The sequence below is a fragment of the Macrotis lagotis genome, chromosome 5, assembly GCF_037893015.1.
Source record: "Macrotis lagotis isolate mMagLag1 chromosome 5, bilby.v1.9.chrom.fasta, whole genome shotgun sequence".
In the NCBI taxonomy this organism is placed as follows: Eukaryota; Metazoa; Chordata; class Mammalia; order Peramelemorphia; family Peramelidae; genus Macrotis; species Macrotis lagotis.
In genome coordinates, this window is record NC_133662.1 from 224,621,071 (window position 1) to 224,631,227 (window position 10,157).

At 35.8% G+C, this 10,157-nt stretch overlaps 1 pseudogene; it reads left to right on the plus strand.

Moving 5' to 3' along the window:
- The first annotated feature begins 6,696 nt into the window (after positions 1-6,696).
- LOC141490075 (peroxisomal biogenesis factor 19 pseudogene) lies at positions 6,697-7,532 on the plus strand (annotated as a pseudogene).
- The last annotated feature ends 2,625 nt before the right edge of the window (positions 7,533-10,157 follow it).

Sequence of the window (10,157 nt, forward strand, 5' to 3'; positions counted from 1 at the left end):
TATGCCCAAAGGGCAACAAAAATGTGCATACCCTTTGACCCAGCAATACCACTACTGGGTCTATACCCTGAAGAGATGAGGAAAAAGGGTAAAAACATTACTTGTAACAAAAATATTTATAGCAGCCCTGTTTGTGGTGGCAAAGAATTGGAAATCCAGTAAATGTCCTTCAATTGGGGAATGGTTTAGCAAACTGTGGTATATGTATGTCATGGAACACTATTGTTCTATTAGAAACCAGGAGGGATGGGATTTCAGGGAAACCTGGAGGGATTTGCATGAACTGATGCTGAGTGAGATGAGCAGAACCAGAAATACACTGTATACCCTAACAGCAACAAGGGAGTGATGTTCAGCCTTGAAGGACTTGCTCATTTCATCAGCGCAACAATCGGGAACAATTTTAGGCTGTCTGCAAAGGAGAGTACCATCTGTATCCAGATAAGGAGCTGTGGAGTTTGAACAAAGTGCAAGGACTATTCCCTTTAATTTAGAAAAAAAAAAACAGATAGCTTATTGTCTGATCTTGTTACCTCTTAGACTTCTCTTTAAGAATATGATTTCTCTCTCATCACACCCAATTTGGATCAAGATACAACATGGAAACAAAGTAAAGACCGACAGAGTGCTCTCTGTGGGGGGAGGGGGCAGGGAAGCAAGATTGAGGGAAAATGTAAAACTCAAATAATACCCTTAATAAAAATAAATTTTAAATTACAAAAGAATATGATTTCTCTTTCATCACATTCAACTTAGATCAATGCATACTATGGGAACGATGTTAAGACTAGCAAATTTCTGCCTTCTGTGCTGGGGGAAGTGAGATTGGGGGGAAATTGAAAACTCTAAATAAATAAATAAACAAGCAAACAAATAAATGTAAGATCAGAAAATTTCAATAAAAATTGTTAAAAGTTTAAAAAAAATGAAGATTGAGTTTTTTTCCTTTCTATTTTCTCATTCAGAAACCAGCCCTTTCAGGACATTGCTAGGTGAAATTGCCCAAATCCTCAGGGTCCATACTCTGATCCTAGTCGGGACTCCACTCGATTAGATGACCTAGTCTAGGTGAATTTTTGCCCTTAGGAAGTCTATACTCTGCAATCCCCCACTAGGATTGCCCAGCTTATGAGAAAGAGAATCCAAAAGAATGATCTGGGTACTGATGGAATCCTTTGTCCAGATTGCTAGAGGCAGCTGAATCTCATGATCAAGTAAGTAAATTTTTTTTTTTTAGGATTTTGCAAGGCAAATGGGGTTAAGTGGCTTGCCCAAGGCCACATAGCTAGGTAATTATTAAGTGTATGAGCCTGGATTTGGACCCAGGTACTCCTGACTCCAGGGCGGGTGCTTTATCCACTGTGCCACCTAGCCGCCCCTCAAGTAAGTAAAATTGCTAGTAGGAGGAGTTGAAAATTTTTAGCCTAACTCCTACCTACATTGATATGCCCACCCCCTCAACTGTTAACTAGCAAGGTTCATTTTCACCTTTCAGGACCACCTCCTTTTCCAAATGTATTTAACCATTCAGTGATCTCCATGCTTTTGTCTTTGGTTACTGAGAAAGTTCATTGACTATCAATTTATTGATTATTTTCTGGCCTAATTAAAAAAAATTATTAATTACCCAGAAAGTATCTCTTGGGCTATTCATTAATTTCATATTATTGTAATAAATAACTTTTTTATGATACTTAAGTTCAGAGACTATGAAAATTGCAATAAGAAAATCTAAATTCAAATTCTGGTCCTTTTGTAAGTTATTTAATCTTTCTGAGTCTCAGAATTTTGAGCTTTCTGTCTTATAAAATGAGGTAAACTAGATGATCAGATGATTCTGTGATCCTGAAGTCATATTTCTGGTATTTTCAACTCAAACTAAAGCCTTTAGAGTGACAAATTGTAGACCATGTGTCTGAATTGAAGGTCTCATTTTCTTCATCTTTAAAATGGGGAAATTGGATTGGTGACATTTAATTTAAAGTTGGAATTTGGGGGCCACATTTCATATCCCCAAAATTAAGTTTAGTTTGAATAAATATTTGACTTCTTAAAATAGATTCTATCAAACAGAGAAATCACAGCTGATTATAGGAGATAGAAGATTTATTTAAAAAGCACATTACTCTAGTTTATCAGCACAGCTCTTAGGTCCACTTAGTGTAGGAGCAAACATTCAAATAGACCTCAATTGTTCTGAGTTATTTAAAAAGAAAAGAATAATTTATATTCATCCTATTCTAGGTAAAAGGACCTAACAAATGTTTCAGAATTTTCTATCAAAATTTTTTTTAATGTGATGCTTAAAATAGTATGATTCAGGTATGTGAGATATTTGCTTACATGCAATAGCTCATTTTACAACAATGTAAATAACAAAACACAACAGAAATATTGAATAATACAACTATCCAAAGAACTTTAGTTTTTAAAAAAAAGCACTACCTTGACATATGTTAATATGCCAATATAAATATGCATTTAAGAATATAGTGCCATATAACACACTATATGTGTATGTATATATAAATATAATGCATGTATATGTAATATGGGTTTTTAATCAATACCATTTTATTTTATTATAATTTAAGGTAGTTTTTCTCTCTTAACATTCACTGTAAATTCTAGCTTCCTTGAACAAGCAGATTAAAACCAGACTGGCAAAGGGGGAAAGATTTCTATTGCAACCATGTGTGTCAAAAGAAAGGATTGGGTTTCTTTGCCTGAGAACATCAAGGGGAACTTGCACCTCCGCAGACACACCTCTATTCTTTAGTAATGGAGAGTTTATATTGACTTAGATTTAAATGGGATAAGGAAAGAGTTTAAATCCACTCTTAGCTCTGGTGCTATGTACAGTCCTCATGTCTCAAGGTATCCAGTTTTGTTTCTCTAATTCAATTCAAAGTGTCAGGTTGGCATTCAGATGCTGATCAAGGTAATGGAGAGAGTTTCCATACACATTTATCCACTTAGAAGAAATTTTTAGACTCGAAAGGAGTGGATGGCATCTGTGTTCAAAACTGACTTCAAGCATAAACCATTCAACTCTGACCTTTCATCTGCTGTTGTATATTCATCTCAGACATGGAGGAGGAGACATCATAAAAGGAATAGACACATTCATCCTCTCACTGGAGCATGGGGAAATTCCTTGGTTCTTGTCACCAATGGCTTGGCTATCATGTTCATTCAGTAGCTTCTTTTGTTATGTCAGTGTTTCACAAGGCTTGATCCTTGAGCTAGCGGCACTAGTGAAAAGGAATAGGTACTGTATAGGAAGGACCCACTTCACTCATCCCTCTAAACAAACCCTAGTATCTGAGTCAAATTCTGTTTCAGTTAATCAAATTTCATCCGTCTCTTTCAGATATACTAGCAGTTACAATCAGTTGTATTTTTCTTATTAAATGGCAGGGGAATATGTGGCACTTAGGAAGAATGCAACCTTTTTGTACCACTCTCCATTTATAAAATTAGAATAATACCATCCATATAAGAAGAAAACTGGATGTAGAGTTAGTTCTTCTCTAATTTGACCCTTTAGGCTAATGGTCCCAGCTTATATTGTATTAAGTTCTATAAAGATACATGAAAAAGAATATACTAAATTCCTGTCTCTTTGTATGAAGCACTTCCTAACATATTAGTCAACTTTCACTCCTAATGAATAAGGTAGGGACCAAGACAAGTCAACAAGCTTTATTAGGTGCTTACTGTATATCCAGTAGAAAGGCAAAAATGATCCCGCTCTCTAGGAGCTCACAATATTGAGGGAGACAACATGCCAATAAACATACACAAAAAAATATATTATAAACTGGAGATAATTACAGAATGAGGATACTAACATTAAGAAAAACTAGGAAAAGGCTCCTGCAAATGGTAGATTTTAGTGAGACTTGAAGGAAAATTCTAGGTATCAGTGGGCTATCAAACTTTTCATTCATTACCCCTACCTCCCTACTATAACACCATGTATTTTTCTGAAATTTATGAAAAAAAAAAGTATTGGAGTTGTCAATCATGCTTCTAAGACACCAGCTTCCCATCAATAGTGAATCCAGGTAGAAGAATTTTGCCCTCTCTGAGGCTTAGCATGGTACAAGGCTATACTCAGCATAACCAAAGGAATCTTAAACAGCATAAAGATAGTTGATTAATTAGTCAGGGAAAGGATATTTTTGTGCATTGAGTTTTATTGTTAATGCTTTGGGCATTATTAGCACAAAAAAAAAGGTTTTGTTTCTATGATTATTATTGAAAGTTTTTCCAGTCTTAAATTTTTATTATAGGCCATACTCTGAAAGTCAGTTAACTATTGTATCAAGAGTTTACTTTGTGTAAGCCACTGTGCTAAATGGTTTGCAGGTATTGAAGTCAACACATGCTAATGGTTTGAGATCTAGCCTTGCAGTTAGGAAAACGCAGGCTAAAATTGTACATCTGACACTTACTAGCTATGTGGCTAGTCATTTTACCTCTCAGTACTCCCACATAATTCTCTTAAGATTAACAAATAATGAAATCATTCGCTGAATTAAATTGGTGAAGAGACTCTCCATGCTGGAAAAAAGCCAGGGTAGGGACAAAGGAATATGATTTCCTCCTTAAGCTTTTAAGTCGATAAATATAGTCCATACATGATGAGGGTTTTGGTTTGTTTTTTTAAGCAATAGTATTTTTATTTTAAAATAGATTTTATCCATATCTTGTTTTTTACATTACCGGAATCTTTCCCATTGTCTTTTCTCCCCCACTTTTCCTGAGAGTCTTTTCTTATAACAAATTATATTTTTAAAAGAAAAAAAGAAGAGGAGGGAAATCAACTGGCACATAGAAAGAGTAGGACATTATATGTAATGAACCTCACCCATGGTTCTCTTATGGAATTTCCTCATATCTCTCCTTTGAACAAATCTTTTTCTCTTTTGTTTTGCAATATTCTCTATATTTCATGATTATTCTTTTATGTACATCCTTATAGACATGTCTTCTCTGCTTATTTCATTCTACATCATGTCACTTAAATCTTTCCATGGTTTTCTGCAATCTTCATCTTGATTATTTTTTATATTACAGTACTGTTCCATTATATAGCCATAGACAGACTGTTCCATTACCATAGACATTGGTCATTTCCCAATCAGTGTATATCTACTTTGCTTCCAATTCTTTGTTGCCATTAAAAGCATTGCTATAAACATTTTGTTATATATGGAAATTTGTTTTTTTTTTAATAACTTCCTTGGTATATAAGCCTAGTAGTGGGGTTTCTGGGTATGGATGTTTTAGCCACCTTATTTGCAAAGTTCAAGATGGCATTCCAAAATGGATTAGTTTTGCATCTTCCCAGAACCCCTTCAATATTAACTAATTCCATTTATTGTCATGTCATGAGACTTTTAAAATGAAAACAAGGTATCCCAAGTCCTGTGATACCTTTAGAAGGTGAAAATCCATATGAGTCAGGAAGGGAACAGCATAATTGGCAGACAAACAAATCATACACGCTTCTGAGGCTTTTAATAGTTGTATTTTAGCATTCTCATTCCAGAATTGAGGAGTCCATGTTTTGTGGTGGTGACCCTAAAGGGCAAAGGTGCTGAAAGTAAAGGAGCTTTCCCTCTTATCATAATATGTTATCAGAGCTAATGAACTAGTAGGAGACAGTGAGGCAGAAACACATACCTGAAGCTGGACCTCCTGACAAACTAAGAGCATGGAAATGAATGTTAGTTAAGGACTTGATAAACAAACAGATTCTGGAAGTCCAACTGAGCAATCTGCCTAACACCAAAATTGAGCTTCATGAAGACCGCATAAAAAAGAAATTTGAGGGCGGCTAGGTGGCACAGTGGATATAGCACCGGCCTTTGAGTCAGGAGTACCTGGGTTCAAATCCGGTCTCAGACACTTAATAATTACCTAGCTATGTGGCCTTGGGCAAGCCACTTAACCCCATTGCCTTACAAAAAAACCTAAGACTCCTCTAAGCAAAAAAAGAAAAGTTAAAAAGAAATTTGGAAACTCAACCCTCAAATGGAAGTACAAAGTGAGAAAATAACTCAGACTGCTGCCTTAAGTTCTAAGGGAAACCCAATGAATAGGTACTTTTATTATAAAATCATTTCATTGTTCCCTTACATCCACAATGATGAAATCACAAGTCCTCATAAAAAGAAAATAAATAGGAAAACATGCCTGCCCTCAAAGAACTTGCAGTCTATAAGAGGAGAAAGGATATAATCACATAAGTTAGATAATAGGAGTTTTTAATAAACTTTTTTTTATAAATACAAGTTTTTTTATAAATAGGAGTTTTTATTTTATAAATAGGAGTTTATCATAAACATATAGCAATAAAATTATTTATTATAAACATGTAGCAATAATTGATAAATGTGTGATATAGATAATGAGAACTATTTGAATTTTTAAAAATAAAACAATTAAAAATTATAAAAAGGTTATTATAGAGAACTAAAGAAAATAATCAGCAATATTGAATTAGAGGGTTATAAAAATTGAAAATCAAAATGAATTGAATGAATGCTTACAAAAAATATAAAAGCAGGGCCCTTGATGATTTTGATAAAGCCAAACCCTCCCCATATCCCCTCCTATCACCATGGCTTCTGATGTGTCAGGTTCCCAGAAGAGATCGTCTGCAGACACAGCTAAAGATTTTTTCAGTAACTGTTTGACAGTGAGCTAGCATGCCAAGCCACTGCAGAGTTTGAGAAGGCTATGAAGGATCTGGCTGAGGAGGAACCCCATCCAGCAGAGCAATTCCAGAAACTCTCAGAGGCAGCAGGGAGAGTGGGCAGTGATACAACATCCCAACAAGAGTTTGCTTCCTGCCTGAAGGAAACACTAAGTGGACTAGCAAAGAATGCCACTGACCTTCAGAACTCCAGCATGACTGAAGAGCTACTGACTAAGGCCATGGAGGGGATAGGCATGGAAGAGGAAGGAGAAGGCAATATACTCCCCATTCTGCAAAGCATTATGCAGAACCCATTATCTAAGGATGTATTATATCCATCACTAAAAGAAATAACAGAGAAATACCCAGAATGGCTGCAGAGTCGTGATGCACTGTCCCCAGAACAATTTGAGAAGTATCAGGAACAGCACAACATCACGGGCAAGATTTGTGAGCAGTTTGAAAAAGAGACAGCTGCAGACAGGGAAGCTACCCAGAAGGCCGCTTTGAGATGGTGTTAGATCTCATGCAGCAGCTTCAGGATTTGGGCCATCCCCCAAAGGAGCTTGCAGGGGAAACGCCCCCCTGGCTTCAATTTTGACCTTGACACCTTGAATCTGTCGAGCCCTGCAAGTGCCAGTGGCGAGCAGTGTTTGATCATGTGAAATTCTTCACCCTTACCTTCCATTCCCAGCCACGAGTGAACACCTGAAGTCAGCAGAGCCATGGGGGCAGGGAGGGGTGGTGAGCCTGTGGAGTAGCTGCCTGTCCCACTTCTCTTCTGCCCCCTTCCCCTTTTCTTTCCCAACACTCAATCCAAGACTACTGTACCAGCATGGTCCCACTGTAGCCATTGAGGCTGTTGTTTCTGGTAATGGGACCTGTTACTCAAGTTGCTCTCATTGAGTCTTTTACCACCATCACCCAGTTGTCTGCTACTAGTAAAGTTACCTGCTTACATTCTTTATGGACCATGTTTACTTTCCATCCCCTTTCCCCCCTGATAATATTGTGTATCTCTACACTGATGTTTCAAAAAAATATATAAAAGCAAAGTAAGAAAAAGACCTGGAATAAGTATGAGAGAAATAAGAATGAGAAATTTAGCAAGCTATTAATGAATTCACAGAGAAAAAATTTTTTTAAACAAAACTCTTTCAAACTTTTTTATCATTCCATGCTTTAAAAACACAACTTTTCAAAAAATTAAAAAGTTATTCTACCAAAACCTTTTTATGATGTGAACATGCTCCTGATTCCCAAAACAAAGAAGCAGTAAATCAGAGAAAGAGCTGCAGACTGCTGTCCTTAATTGAAATTGCCACAAAAATAGCATTTAAATTATTGGCAATACAAAAACTTATTCAATACTTAAGTTGAAATTATATCAAGAATTTAAAATTGGCATTTTAGGTAAGGGGAGGCTAGGTGGTATAATGGATAGAGTTCTGTTCCTTATAACAAGGGATCTGAATTCATATTTGTTCTTGAAACAGGGAAAAGATATAGAGAATTATGAATAAAGCAGAAATAGAATCTGTCTGTTAAATCTTGTAAAATGGGTGGAGGTTTCCTGCTCTTGAGATGTAAATTGACTAGATGTAGAGAATTATGAATGTAGCAGAAACAATCTATAATCTTAAAGGCTGTTAAATCTTGTTAAATTGGGTGGAGGTTCCCCATTCTTAAGATGTAAATTGACTACTATTGTTTCATTGTTTAATGTAAAATTTGTATCCTGATCTCCTCAGACTTCAACCCTCTACTTAATTCCTAGTCCAGTAAGGGGGAAGGGAATTCGCCTTTTGCATTCTAGATAAGGGGCAAGACCATAAATATCAAGGTTGGACCTCCACTTGGGGCCAGTCTTGTCTGACTCTCTGGCCCAGTCAACTCTGCTTGACTGTTCTTTTATCTCTATCTCTCTTCTTAACTTTTCTATCACTTTCTTATGTGTTGAACTTCTTTTAATAAATCTTTATTTTCGTTTTCACACCTGCATTCCCAGGTCTGAGTCGTGATTCTTTGCATGGCAGTAATCGAACCTAAGCAGCCAGTGGCTACATTCTCAGTTACTTACTAGTATGATCCTGAGCAAGCCCCTTAACCCTACTTGCCTCAGTTTCTTCATATGCAAAATGAGCTGGAGCAGGAAATGACAAATTATACCTGTATCTGCCAAGAAAACCCCATTTGGGGTCATGAAGAATCAAAAATGACTAATTGACTAAACAACAAATATTAGATAAACAGCATTTAAATGCTAATAAAAGGGCATTTTCTTCCAGATACAGAAAATTAGATACATTTTTTAAAAATCACAAATGGATAGGAATAAAAAAGGCTTTTTCTTAATATGATCTACATATTTAACAAAAACAAGAGCTAGTATTATTTGTTTTTGTTTTTTATTTTTAGAGGGTTTTTTGGCAAGACAATGGAGTTAAGTGGCTTGCCCAAAGCCACACAACTAGGTAATTAAGTGTCTGAGGTCTGATTTGAACTCAGGTACTCCTGACTCCAAGGCTGATGCTCTATCCACTACACCACCTAGCCTGCCCTATAACATATTTAAAGGGATCATTTTTGAACATTTAAAAATGTAAGAACCAATATTTGTCCATCAGTATTGGTTCATTAAGTACACGTTATAACCTGACTAGCCTTTTTTTGAACAGGGTTACTAGACCAGAGAAATGCAATAGAGAAAGTATTTTGAAATTTCAGGCTGGATTTGACAAAGAATCTCATGCTATTCTTGCAGATAAGATAGAAAAATGTGGCCTGTATCATATATATATATATATATATATATATATATATATATATATATATATATATATATATATATATATATACACACACACCATGATGTGAGTTTCAAAGTTCTTGACTGATTGGACCAAAAAAAAGTGATGATTTTTTTATTTCAACTAGGATGGAAGTTTTGTAGTGACATGTTATGTTCAACATTTTTTTTCAGCGACTTGGGTAATGTCCAAGACAAGCATGTTCATCAGATTCAGATTTACAAATGATGACAAGCTGGAAAGATCAGCATTAGATGAAAGAGTCAAGATAAAAATAAGATCAAATTGGCTAGACCTGTGGATGAAGCTAATAAGAGCAAATAAGTTTCTATTAAATAGAAATAAAGTCCTAAATTTGGGTTAAAAATTTTTTAAAAAGACCTTTACAAGCACGGAATAGTGGGGCACATGACTAGGAAATAATGTATAAAGGACATGGAGTTTTTGACATAAATCAATATTCTGTGCTATCTAATAAAGCTAATGCAGCTAAAAATGTAATATCCTGAGGGCAACAGGATAGAATGCTGATCCTAGAGTCAGGGACACTCATTTGTGTGAGTTCAAATCTAGCCTCAGATGCCTTCTAGCTGTGTGACCCCAGGCAAGACACTTAGCCCTGTTTGCCTCAGTTC